The sequence below is a fragment of the Podarcis raffonei genome, chromosome 1 (genome assembly GCF_027172205.1).
Source record: "Podarcis raffonei isolate rPodRaf1 chromosome 1, rPodRaf1.pri, whole genome shotgun sequence".
NCBI classification, from domain to species: domain Eukaryota; kingdom Metazoa; phylum Chordata; class Lepidosauria; order Squamata; family Lacertidae; genus Podarcis; species Podarcis raffonei.
In genome coordinates this window covers 11,698,222-11,711,820 of record NC_070602.1, presented here as the reverse complement: position 1 = coordinate 11,711,820, position 13,599 = coordinate 11,698,222, and positions in this window count along the sequence as shown.

The window sequence follows — 13,599 nt, the reverse complement described above, 5'->3', positions numbered from 1 at the left end:
CAACACATTTCCAAGTGAGCAAATGTGGTTATTTGGCTATGCAATGGCAGGCGTCAAAGCCTTTAAAGTTCCTGGAATCAGTGATACTTTTAAGCTTTAAATTTTAACCAGAGAGGTTGCGAAATGCAAGTGAGTGGACCGTAAGGCTATTCCTTAGTTACAGCTGCTGAACCGGCTTGGCTATTTACATATTGAATGGATGGCAAATAAAAGAATCTGCTGTGCAGTGAACGGCTTGTTTTGTGTGCATGTGGCAGCAGCACACCTCCATGCGCCCGGCCGTCCTGCGGGTAATCTGGTTGCACATCAATAATGCATCAGAGAAGACTTGTCATTCCATATGGCTAAGTTACAAGGTGCTTCTTGGATTTCCGAGTTACCGGGTGCGACCGTTCCCTCCGAGGCATTGACAACGTCCCACTCCTGCTTTCGTGAAGACTTTAGAAAAGCATTAATAATAACTGGAAGCCAAACTGAGCATTCGGCAGCAAACACACGCCACTGCAAAGCTTGTTGGAAGTTAAGAGAAAGTACAGTCATACCTCATGTTACGTTTGCTTCATGTTATGTTCTTTCAGGTTATGTTCTGCGGCGACCCAGAAGTACCAGAAAGGGTTACTTTTGGGTTTTGCCGCTCGTGCATGCACAGAAGTGCTAAATCGCGCTTTGCGCATGCCCACAAATGCCAAATTGTGCCGCGCAGATACGGCGCTTCAGGTTGCACTCTTTTCATGTTGTGAACAGGCCTCCGGAACGGATCCCATTCGCAACCAGAGGTACCACTGTGCTTATTCATGCAGCGCTTAGTTAGATGGTGGGACCTGCTCCCTCAGGATGCAGTGATAGCTCATGGCTCCTGCAGTGATTGGCTCCTGCTTCTTGGTTTCCCACAGGCATCTTGTTGGTCACAATGAGAGCAGGATGCTGGGCTAGATGGGCCATTGGCCTGATCCAGCAGGCCCTTCTTACATTGCTAGGTAGATGTGGTTTGGAGGAAACAGCCTCAAAGGCCAAATTAGTACCCTCTACTAGGCCCATCGCCGAAGAATTGATGCTTTTGAATTATGGTGCTGGAGGAGACTCTTGAGAGTCCCATGGACTGCAAGAAGATCATGTTGGGATACTGCCAGGGAGACATGGGTCCATCATAGCCCCCAAGCCGGCTGCCGGACGATCCATCGATCTCCTGTAGACACGCAGTATCAGCAATTAGCGACACGAAGCCTCAGAAATAGTATTCCACATTCTTAGGCTGGTGCACACTCTATCAGCAGAATTCACACAGCGAGAGATGCACAGCAGCCTAAGAATGTGGAATACTATTTCTGAGGCTTCGTGTCGCTAATTGCTGATACTGCGTGTCTACGGGAGATCGATGGATCGTCCGGCAGCCGGCTTGGGGGCTATGATGGACCCATGTCTCCCTGGCAGTATCCCAACAACAGGTTTCGGGCCCAGATTCACGGCACTTACAGGAGAGTAAGACTGCGACAGACTGCTGAGGTATGTGTGGAAAAGCAAAAGCAAAATAAGGCTTTTCTGTTTGCCGGCAAGAGTCTCTGATGTCCGGCTGGTCTAATTGGCCTGGGAGCCGAGCCAGAGACATCGTGATTAATGAGCTGCCGAGATAAGACGTCTTTGAAGGCATAAAAGGCTCATGGCTAAAGCAAAAAGCTGGAATGGGGTTTTTCCAAGCTTCTGAGGCCACTGAGTGCCCAAAGTTAAATCAGACCTGGGCAAAATGGTGTGAGAGTTTGCTGCGTCAGTTTGGAGTGTGGCATACTGTGTCTGAAGCCCCTCCAGTTCCTCTGACAGATAGATGGAGAGCCCAGAATTTGAGGGCCATAGACGTAATAGTCTTGTCCGTCTCTCTGGAGGAAATTGCCACGCTAGCTGGCAACACAACTGCACGTAAGATGTGGAATGCTTTGAAAAAGGCCCATCTGCCAATCATCCCAGCCCAGAGTTTGACTGCATCGGAGGTCCTGGCTGTTTCCCAGAATGTGAGTGAATGCAGGGATGCTGAGGGCACCGTTTGCAAGCTGCAGGGGGAGCTGACTGTCACGTCATCCCAGGCAGCATTCCAGCCTCCAGGGGGAGCCAAAGAGTCGGCAGCTGAGTGCTCTGTTTCTCGTGAGAACCAAGGTCATCGCCTTTGCAGAGGCCAGAAGGCCAGAGGTAAACAGAGGCAGATGCCTGCAGATGGCCTGAAGCAGAGGGAGGGTGAAGAGCCCACGCCAGTGGAAAACAAGGCTTTGTTTGCTGGCACAGCTTCACCAAAGGCTAAAGGCAAGTCTGATGGCCAGGAGCAGGGGGGCAAGCTGCAAAAGCCCACGCTGGTGGAAAACAAGGTTTTGCTTGCCAGCAAACCTGCTCTAAAGGCCAAGGCCAGGTTTGTCGTCGACTCTGGTGCGAGCCGCCATTTGTCAAAAGATAAGCACCTGTTTATCTCCTTCAAACCTCAAGATGGAGAGATCCACCTGGCTGATGGAAGGACGTTGCAAATTGCAGGAGAAGGGACTGTGAAACTTGCAAGTCTGCACACTACCATCAGAGATGTACTTTTTGTTCCAGGTGCTGCGGACAATTTGCTTAGTGTCCCACAGCTGACTGGGCGTGGTTTTGAGATATCCTTCAAGAGGAGCGTCTGTGTCATCAGAAAAGGCAAAGAGGACATTTTGCATGCAAAGTTTATAGATGGTTTATTCTGTATAACTTATGATGACAATGCTGTTATGTCTAATGCTGATTCTTGTTGTGTTGCACAAACTAACAAAGTTCTTCATGCAGGATGCATTCACGATGCACATCGAAGATTTTGTCACCTCTCTTGGCAGGCGCTGGCCAAGATGCCTGGGTTGGTTGAAGGTTTGAACATCAAACCCTGTAAGTTTCACATGAAATGTGTATCTTGTGCAGAGAACAAGGTGAAGGTTGCTCCAAAAGGCAAGGAGTCTAGCAGGCAGGCTTCCAAACCCTACCAGCCAGTGCATGCAGACCTGGTTGGTCCACTTGCGCCCTCTTTGGGAGGAGCAAGGTACTTCATGGTTCTAATTGATTCTTTTTCTAGGTACATTCATGTGTTTATGCTCGAGCAGAAATCGCAAGCGTTTCCTAGGTTCAAGGCATTCTGTGCTTGGTTGGAGAATGTTCACGGTAAACGTATCAGGTGTCTCTTTACTGATCGGGGCGGGGAGTTCACTTCTCAGCAGTTTGAACCTTTCCTGACTGAGAAGGGAATCCAGCATGACTTGTCAACGCCTAGATCGCCATGGATGAATGGGCTTGCAGAGCGAGCAAATCAAACGTTGCTGCAAGGAATGAAAACCTTGTTGCATGATGCAAATCTCCCTGAGAAGTTTTGGGGGGAAGCTCTGTCGACGTTTGTTTATTCTTTTAATCACAGACTGTCATCACCTATTGGTTGTACTCCCTATGAGAAGATGTTTGGTAAGAAACCATGCGTCAAGCACATGAGAATCTTTGGTTCTGACATGTGGGTACACACCCCACAAAGCAACAAGCTTGGGAAGCGTGGGGCACATGGTTTGTTCATGGGGTACAAAAAAGGTGCATACAGGGTATGGATGACTGACTCTAAGTCCATAAAGTTCACAAGGAGTGTTGAGTACAATCCTAAGTGGGGGGGAAATGTGGGAATTTTCCAGAGTTACCCGGAGGAAGATGAAGGTGATGTGAAAAAAGCAGATCATGTTGAGGAAGCTGAGGATGATGATGATGATGATGATGATCAGAGTTTGGATTCCAGTTCAGTGGGCGGCGCTGCTGCTGGTGTCAGTGACAGTGATGACACAGCAGACTACAAGAGCACAAAGGCCTCAGTCAGACCATCTGATGCGTCTGACAATGAACTGGAAGAACCACTGTTCACCATTGGTCACTTTTCTCCTAAGAAAGAGGAGATGAGTCCAGAAGACTTGTGTCTAGTACGCAGGTCTGAGAGAGCCACGAAGGGCAGGCCTCCAAAGAGATTTGCTGATGAGTTTGCTAAGACGGCAACTGCTGTTCTTAGTAGCTCAGAGAAGGTGTGGGAACCTTCAAGCTTCAAAGAGGTTCAAGAGTTAACCTCTAAAGATGCTGAGCCTTGGCTTAATGCCATGAAGGCTGAAGTTGATTCCTTGAACAGGAACCAAACTTGGGAGCTGGTACCGGTAGTCCCAAGAATGAGACTGGTTGGCAGCAAATGGGTCTTCAAGGCCAAGACAGACCAGAATGGCAAGGTTGTCAGACACAAAGCCAGATTGGTTGCCAGAGGTTTTTCACAGGTACCAGGACAGGATTACCACGAGACCTACTCACCCACCGTCAAATATGAGAGCATTCGGCTGATGCTCAAGATCGCTGCAGAGGAGAAATTGCATGTTTCCCATCATGACATTAATACAGCTTTTTTGTACGGGATTTTGGACGAGGAGCTGTTTATGCTTCCACCTGATGGAATGCAGATACAGAAGGGAATGGTCTGTAAACTGCGGAAATCCTTATATGGTCTCAAGCAGAGTGCCAGGTGTTGGAACACAAAACTCACTGAGACGTTGCTTTCTCTAGGTTTTCACCAGGGCAAAGCTGATCCATGTGTGTTTGTCAAGGAGGAGGGGCAAAACAAACTGTATTGTTTATGTTTTGTTGATGATCTTCTGATGTTTTGGAAGAATCAGGCTTTTTACCAAAGCACCCTAGCTCAGCTGAAGGAGCACTTTGACATGAAGGATCTTGGTGAGGTATCCAACTATCTTTCTCTGCAGGTGGAGAGGGACCAAGCAGGTAATTTTCTGGTACACCAAACACAGAAAATTGCTGATGTATTAACCAGGTTGAATTTGGTTGATGCAAACCCAGCAGACACACCGATGGTGACAGGTTACCAGGTAGATAGTACTGCTGAAGCGTTTTCTGACACTACGCTGTACAGATGTATTCTAGGCAAGTTGAATTTCATTGCTAGATGTTCAAGACCTGACATTGCTGTAAGCACTAACCTGCTTAGCAGACATGCTAACAATCCTACTGTTCAGGATTGGAAAGCTCTGAAGCGCATAGCCCGCTATTTGAAAGGGACTATGCACTACAGGCTGAGGTTCACCAGTCAGAAGACTGGAGGTCTTGAAATCTTAGCAGATGCAAGTTTTGGAAGTGACACCACGAATGGTACAAGCACTTCTGGAGTATGTTACATGTACAACCACTGCTTGTTTGACTGGTTGTGCAAAAAGCAGACGACAGTGAGCCTAAGTTCCTGTGAAGCAGAACTCAATGCTCTGTCATTTTCACTCATGGATTGTGAATGGTTGATGCAACTGTTTAAGGACATCAGAGTTTCTGTGAAATGTCCTATACAAGTGTATCAAGACAATAGATCCTGTTTAGCTTTGCTGAACTCGGAGAGTTGCAAGCAAAGAACCAAGTACTTGCAGATTAAGCTACATCGTGCAAGAGAGTGTATTCAGAAAGGACTCATTCAGGTGTCCTACATGCCAGGAAATGAAATTCCTGCTGATCTGTTGTCTAAGGTTGTTAACAGAGAACAACTTAAGGTTTACGTACAAAGGTTGCAATTGGGTTGAACCACAGGTACTACAGGTTACACGGAAAGGGGGAGGATGTTAGGATATTTCCGTTCCACCTTAAAAGGGAGCAGGCTTTGTGAGTCACAGAGTCTGCGTATTTCCTGTTCACAGGATGTTTATGTTTTCGTTTGCTTTCGTTTCCTTCTTGTTGCCTGAGCATACCGATGCAGGCGGTCATGTTTTTCTTTGTTCTGACCAACGCTGAATAAACTGTAAATATGCTCTCCTGCTGTGCATCTCTCGCTGTGTGAATTCTGCTGATAGAGTGTGCACCAGCCTAAGAATTTGGAATACTGTTTCTGAGGCTTCGTGTCGCTAATTGATGATACTGCCTGTCTACGGGAGATCGATGGATCATCCGGCAGCCGGCTTGGGGGCTCAGATGGACTTTATCTCCCTGGCAGTATCCCAACAGATCAAACCTATCCATTCTGAAGGAAATCAGCCCTGAGTGCTCACTGGAAGGACAGATCCTGAAGCTGAGACTCCAATACTTTGACCACCTCATGAGAAGAGAAGACTCCCTGGAAAAGACCCTGACGTTGGGAAAGATGGAGGGCATAAGGAGAAGGGGATGACAGAGGACGAGGTGGTTGGACAGTGTTCTCGAAGCTACCAGCATGAGTTTGACCAAACTGTGGGAGGCAGTGGAAGACATGAGTGCCTGGCGTGCTCTGGTCCATGGGGTTATGAAGAATCAGACAGGACTAAACAACAACAACTAGGGCCAAGCTGAGCCATGGGCTGGAACCTCCCCATGCCTCTTCTAAGGAACTGGTTCCCTAGTTGAACTGCTCTTCCTCTCGAGACAGTTCTCCCAATGCTTAACTGAGATCTAACCCTCCTAGCTGAGAGCTAGTCTTATGCTTTCCAATGAGATCGCCCTTCACATTTTCAAAGGGTGCTGCAATGATGCTCCTTGTCAGCCTTCTGTTCTCCAGGCTAGATATACCCAGTTCCTTCTGCATAGGACTTGTTTTCCACACCACTAGCCATCCTGATTGCTCTCCTCTGAACTGTTCCATTGGTCTTCTTCCTTCTTCAAGTGTGGTGCCTAGAACGGAATACAAATTCAGCTTGGTTCTGTGGGGGAGGGGAGTGGGTGTCTGGGGAAGTTGTGATGTGAGGGAACTGTAACCCTGGAGGTCTCCGGGCGCAGTTTGGTGCATTCCTTCTGAAAGCATATGTCCATTATTTTCATTGTATAAACATAAAACCCCTTCATGGATCACTGCCTTGCCGTGGCGAAGGGGCTTGAATAACTCAGAGAAGCTATGAACTATGCCGAGCAGGGCACCCAAGATGAACAGGTCATAGTGGAGAGTTTTGACCAAACGTGATCCACCTGGAGGAGGAACCGGCAAGCCACTCCAGTATCCCTGCCAAGAAAACTCCATGGACAAAGACAACAGGCATATAAAAGTTATGACGCTGGAAGATGAGCCCCTCAGGTCGGAAGGTGTCCAACATGCTACTGGGGAAGAGCGGAGGACAAGTACAAGTAGATCCAGAGCCGATGAAGCGGCTGGGCCAAAGCCGAAAGGACGCTCAGTTGCGGATATGCCTGGAAGCGAAAGGAAAGTCCAATGCTGTAAAGAAAAATATTGCATAGGAACCTGGAATGTAAGAACCATGAACCTGGGTAAGTTGGATGTGGTCAAAAATGAGATGGCAAGAATAAATATTGACATCCTGGGCATCAGTGAACTAAAATGGACGGGAATGGGCGAATTCAGTTCGGATGACTATCATATCTACTACTGTGGGCAAGAAACCCGTAAAAGAAATGGAGTAGCCCTCATAGTCAACAGAAGAGTGGCGAAAGCTGTATTGGGATGCAATCTCAAAAATGATAGAATGATCTCGACACGAATCCTTTTAACGTCACAGTAATCTAAGTTTATGCACCAACTACTGGTGCTGAAGAAACTGAAATTGACCAATTCTATGAAGACTTACAAGACCTTATAGAAGTGACACCAAAGAAGGATGTTCTTCTCATTATAGGGGATTGGAATGCTAAAGTAGGGAATCAAGAGATAAAAGGAACAACTGGCAAGTTTGGCCTTGGAGATCAAAACGAAGCAGGGCAAAGGCTAATAGAGTTCTGTCAAGAGAACAAGCTGGTCATCACAAACACACTTTTCCAACAACACAAGAGACGACTCTACACATGGACATCACCAGATGGGCAGCATCGAAATCAGATTGATTATATCCTCTGCAGCCAAAGATGGAGAAGCTCTATACAGTCAGCAAAAACAAGACCTGGAGCTGACTGTGGCTCAGATCATCAGCTTCTTATAGCAAAATTCAAGCTTAAACTGAAGAAAGTAGGAAAAACCACTGGGCCGGTAAGATACAATCTAAACCAAATCCCTTATGAATACACAGTGGAAGTGAGGAACAGGTTTAAGGATTTAGATTTGCTGGACAGAGTGCCTGAAGAACTATGGGTGGAGGCTCGCAACATTATACAGGAGGCAGCAACTAAAACCATCCCAATGAAAAAGAAATGCAAGAAAGCAAAGTGGCTGTCCAACGAGGCCTTACAAATAGCGGGGGAGAGAAGGCAAGCAAAATGTGAGGGAGATAGTGAAAGATACAGGAAATTGAATGCAGATTTCCAAAGAATAGCAAGGAGAGACAAGAAGGCCTTCTTAAATGAGCAATGCAAAGAAATAGAGGAAAACAACAGAATGGGAAGAACCAGAGATCTGTTCAAGAAAATCGGAAATATGAAAGGAACATTTCGTACAAAGATTACCATAATAAAGGACAAAAGTGGTAAGGACCTAACAGAAGCAGAAGACATCAAGAAGAGGTGGCAAGAATACACAGAGGAATTATACCAGAAAGATATGGATGTCTCGTACACCCCAGGTAGTGTGGTTGCTGACCTTGAGCCAGACATCCTGGAGAGTGAAGTCAAATGGGCCTTAGAAAGCACTGCAAATAACAAGGCCAGTGGAAGTGATGATATTCCAGCTGAACTATTTAAAATTTTAAAAGATGATGCTGTTAAGGTGCTACACACAATATGCCAGCAAGTTTGGAAAACTCAGCAGTGGTCAGAGGATTGGAGAAGATCAGTCTACATCCCAATCCCAAAGAAGGGCAGTGCCAAAGAATGCTCCAACTACTGCACAATTGCACTCATTTCACACGCTAGCAAGGTTATGCTTAAAATTCTACAAGGAAGGCTCAAGCAGTATGTGGACCGAGAACTCCCAGAAGTGCAAGCTGGATTTAGAAGAGGCAGAGGAACCAGAGACCAAATTGCAAACATGCGCTGGATTATGGAGAAAGCTAGAGAGTTCCAGAAAGACATCTACTTCTGCTTCATTGACTATGCAAAAGCCTTTGACTGTGTCGACCACAGCAAACTATGGCAAGTTCTTAAAGAAATGGGAGTGCCTGATCACCTCATCTGTCTCCTGAGAAATCTCTATGTGGGACAAGAAGCTACAGTTAGAACTGGATATGGACCAACTGATTGGTTCAAAATTGGGAAAGGAGTGCGGCAAGGCTGTATATTGTCTCCCTGCTTATTTAACTTATATGCAGAATTCATCATGCGAAAGGCTGGGCTGGATGAATCCGAAGCCGGAATTAAGATTGCCGGAAGAAATATCAACAACCTCAGATATGCAGATGACACAACCTTGATGGCAGAAAGTGAGGAGGAATTAAAGAACCTGTTATTGAGGGTGAAAGAGGAGAGTGCAAAATATGGTCTGAAGCTCAACATCAAAAAAACGAAGATCATGGCCACTGGTCCCATCACCTCCTGGCAAATAGAAGGGGAAGAAATGGAGGCAGTAAGAGATTTCACTTTCTTGGGCTCCATGATCACTGCAGATGGTGACAGCAGCCACGAAATTAAGAGACGCCTGCTTCTTGGGAGAAAAGCAATGACAAACCTAGACAGCATCTTAAAAAGTAGAGACATCACCTTGCCAACAAAGGTCCGTATAGTAAAAGCTATGGTTTTCCCAGTAGTGATGTATGGAAGTGAGAGCTGGACCATAAAGAAGGCTGATCGCCGAAGAATTGATGCTTTTGAATTATGGTGCTGGAGGAGACTCTTGAGAGTCCCATGGACTGCAAGAAGATCAAACTGATCCATTCTTAAGGAAATCAGCCCTGAGTGCTCACTGGAAGGAGAGATCCTGAAGCTGAGGCTCCAATACTTTGGCCACCTCATGAGAAGAGAAGACTCCCTGGAAAAGACCCTGATGTTGGGAAAGATGGAGGGCACAAGGAGAAGGTGATGACAGAGGATGAGATGGTTGGACAGTGTTCTTGAAGCTACCAGCATGAATTTGATCAAACTGCGGGAGGCAGTGGAGGACAGAAGTGCCTGGCGTGCTCTGGTCCATGGGGTCATGAAGAGTCGGACACGACTAAACGACTAAACAACAACAACAACAGAAACATAAAAACCTTCAACAATGAACAAAAAGCAGTGAGGAGGTACATAATTTATTTTTTCCAATATAAGCCATTTCCTTTGATGTGCTAGTTTATATTTTGCAAGAGGTAAGCACTCTGTGTCATGCTAGGATATCCGACCAGACTTTGCTATGAGTCACTGGTGGCTGTGTACTGTCTTTTTTTATTGCAGCAGATGATAAGATGGTCCCAAGTTTCAGTAAAATAATCTTTGCATCTTTAGCTTCTAGCTAAAGGTCCATATAGTAAAAGCTATGATTTTCCCAGTAGTGATGTGTGGAAGTGAGAGCTGGACCATAAAGAAGGCTGATCGCCGAAGAATTGATGCTTTTGAATTATGGTGCTGGAGGAGACTCTTGAGTGTCCTGTGGACTGCAAGAAGATCAAACCTCTCCATTCTGAAGGAAATCAGCCCTGAGTGCTCACTGGAAGGACAAATAGTGAAGCTGAGGCTCCACTACTTTGACCACCTCATGAGATGAGAAGACTCCCTGGAAAAGAAGGGGACGACAGAGGACGAGATGGCTGGATAGTGTTCTTGAAGCTACCAACATGAGTTTGACCAAACTGCAGGAGGCAGTGGAAGACAAGAGTGCCTCGCGTGCTCTGGTCCATGGGGTCCACTTGAAGTTGCCAATTTAAATTCCCGTAAACTCTTTGGCTTGTTCCACCTTGTCCAACGAACTCTGAACAGTACCTAGAAAGTATCCATATTGTGCTTTACCTTTCTCCCACCCCTCTGCTGAATAAAAAATGATGTGCGATCTGATTCCCCCAATGCATAAAACATGACTGCAGATAAGACATGTAGGAAATCAAGGACTGCGGTTTCTGCGCACACCTCCTTGTGATTATGCAGCCTCGCAGAGGGCTGCAGAGGGAGAAGCGCTACAAACCATCTGTCTTGGGGAGAAGGTCCTTTCTTTTGGTGAAGTCGGCTGTGAAGTAATCGCGAGTCTCCTTTTCTTCTTAAACTATTATCTCTTTTCACTGTGAACTTGATTAAAATCCAGGGCACAGCGTGCAAACAAGCTTTGTAAATTTGTACTTGGACAAAAGGGAAGGGAAAGTGATCTGCCTGGCCGGGGGGAGTATTTTTGTAAAAGATGGGGGGGGGGAAATAGGAAGGCAGGATGCGAGGCTATGTAGCATGCACTTAAAGGTAAAGGTAAAGGGACCCCTGACCATTAGGTTGAGTCACGGACAACTCTGGGGTTGCGGCACTCATCTTGTTTTACTGGCCGAGGGAGCCAGCGTACAGCTTCTGGGTCATGTGGCCAGCATGACTAAGCCACTTCTGGCAAACCAGAGCAGCACACGGAAACGCTGTTTACCTTCCCGCTGGAGTGGTACCTATTTATCTATTTGCACTTTGACGTGCTTTTGAACTGCTAGGTTGGCAGGAGCAGGGACTGAGCAACGGGAGCTCACCCCGTGGCAGGGATTCAAACCGCCGACCTTCTGATTGGCAAGTCCTAGGCTCGGTGGCTTATCCCACAGCGCCACCTGCGTCCCAACATGCACTTACCTGGATGCAAACTTCACTGGGGTCTCCATCTAGGGAAGGGGCTTTCAATTTTTCTTTCCCTACGGAGCCCTCTCCACACCAGTTATTCTGTATGAGATTCTCTGCACATTTATCATGGAGCCCGATAATGTCGCAGAGGTTTGGGGGCATTTTCTGGGGTGTCAGCAAGTTCATCTTGGGGCAACGGCCAGCTCTGTTGAGCTTCCATGTTGACTACTACTACTATTAATAATAATTTATTATTTGTACCCCCACCCATCTGGCTGGGTTTCTCCAGCCACTCTGGGCAGCTCTCAACAGATTAAAAACAGAATAAAGCATCAAACATTAAAACTTCCCTAAACAGGGTTGCCTTCAGATGTCTTCTAAAAGTCAGATAGTTGTTTATTTCCTTGACCTCTGATGGGAGTGTGTTCCACAGGGTGGGTGCCACCACCGAGAAGGCCTCTGCCCGTTTCCCTGCAAAGTGGAGTTTAAAAAGAAAATCTAGTAGATATGTTCCAAAAAGCATCTTTTCTACAAAAGGGAGCTGTAATAGGAATTAAGGTGTTACCTGAATTGGGGCATGGAGGGAACAAGTACCAGGGAACACCGGTAGATAATCGAAAACTAGTCAGCAGCCATTTTAAGATTAGCCATAGAAAGAGACCAAACTGTGGGAGGCAGTGGAAGACAGGAGTGCCTGGCGTGCTCTGGTCCATGGGGTCATGAAGAGTCGGACACGACTAAATGACTAAACAACAACAACATAGAAAGTGTTGCCTCCTGTTGAACAGAATTTCTTCTGCGCTTCTATTTCCCATGACATAGATTTATAAAGTTTTAGTAATAAAGTGAATGTCACTGCCTGACTTCTCATTTAATGCCGTTACTGAAACCGTGCACGACCACAGCACAGAAAGACGAAAGATAAGCCTAGGTAAAAACTAAAACAAATATATATCGTGTATTTAAAAAGTAGGCGTGGAAGTCTGTGTCCTCTCCTGCTTATCTGTCCCTCGTTAACTTTCACCAACAAAGAACCTTTACTGTTTCCAGAGATGGGTGCCACTGCATTGGAAGATGGACATTGACAAACTGGAGTCTGTCCAGAGGAGGGCAACCAGGGTGATATAAGGGATATATTAAAGCAAAATGCTTCAGTGAGAAAGAGGAGGATTGGTTTGAGAAGATATTGAATTATTTGGGTAGGTTTGAACAATTTGGGGCAATTAAAATGTTAAAAAGTTAAATAAACCTTGTGGATGGAGGAGTGTTAACATATATAAAATTGTACATATGGTTGATTTGAATATGTTATTATTGATTACGTATACCCAATGTAAGGGACGCGGGTGGTGCTGTGGGTTAAACCACAGAGCCTAGGACTTGCCAATCAGAAGGTCGGCGGTTCGATTCCCTGCGACGGAGTGAGCTCCCGTTGCTCGGTCCTTGCTCCTGCAAACCTAGCAGTTCGAAAGCACATCAGAGTGTAAGTAGATAAATAGGTACCGCTCCGGCGGGAAGGTAAACGGCGTTTCCGTGCGCTGCTCTGGTTCGCCAGAAGTGGCTTAGTCATGCTGGCCACATGACCCAGAAGCTGTACTCCGGCTCCCTCGGCCAATAAAGTGAGATGAGCGCCGCAACCCCAGAGTCGTCCGCAACTGGACCTAATGGTCAGGGGTCCCTTTACCTTTACCTTTATATTCAGCTCCTAAACCTTACTGTATTTGACGTTTGGCTGTGGTTACTCGGCTGTGTGTTCAACCGGTCGGAATTATACAGCCTCACAAAAGCAGAGAAGGCACAGCTGCTGGATGAGACCTGGGAGGAGTTTTAGTATATTTGATTAGGAAGTTTCAGTTACAGTGAGGGTGTTGCATGCTGCTGTGGTTATATAAAACTAGAGTTGGACATCTGGCTGATCTCTTTATGTTTTTGCCCCTTTCTTCTTCCTTGATATATGGGGGAGATTTATTGCTTGTGAATTGGGATACGGTGACTCACTCTGACAGAATGAGCTCGCCTGAGGGCACCGAAACCCTTTGT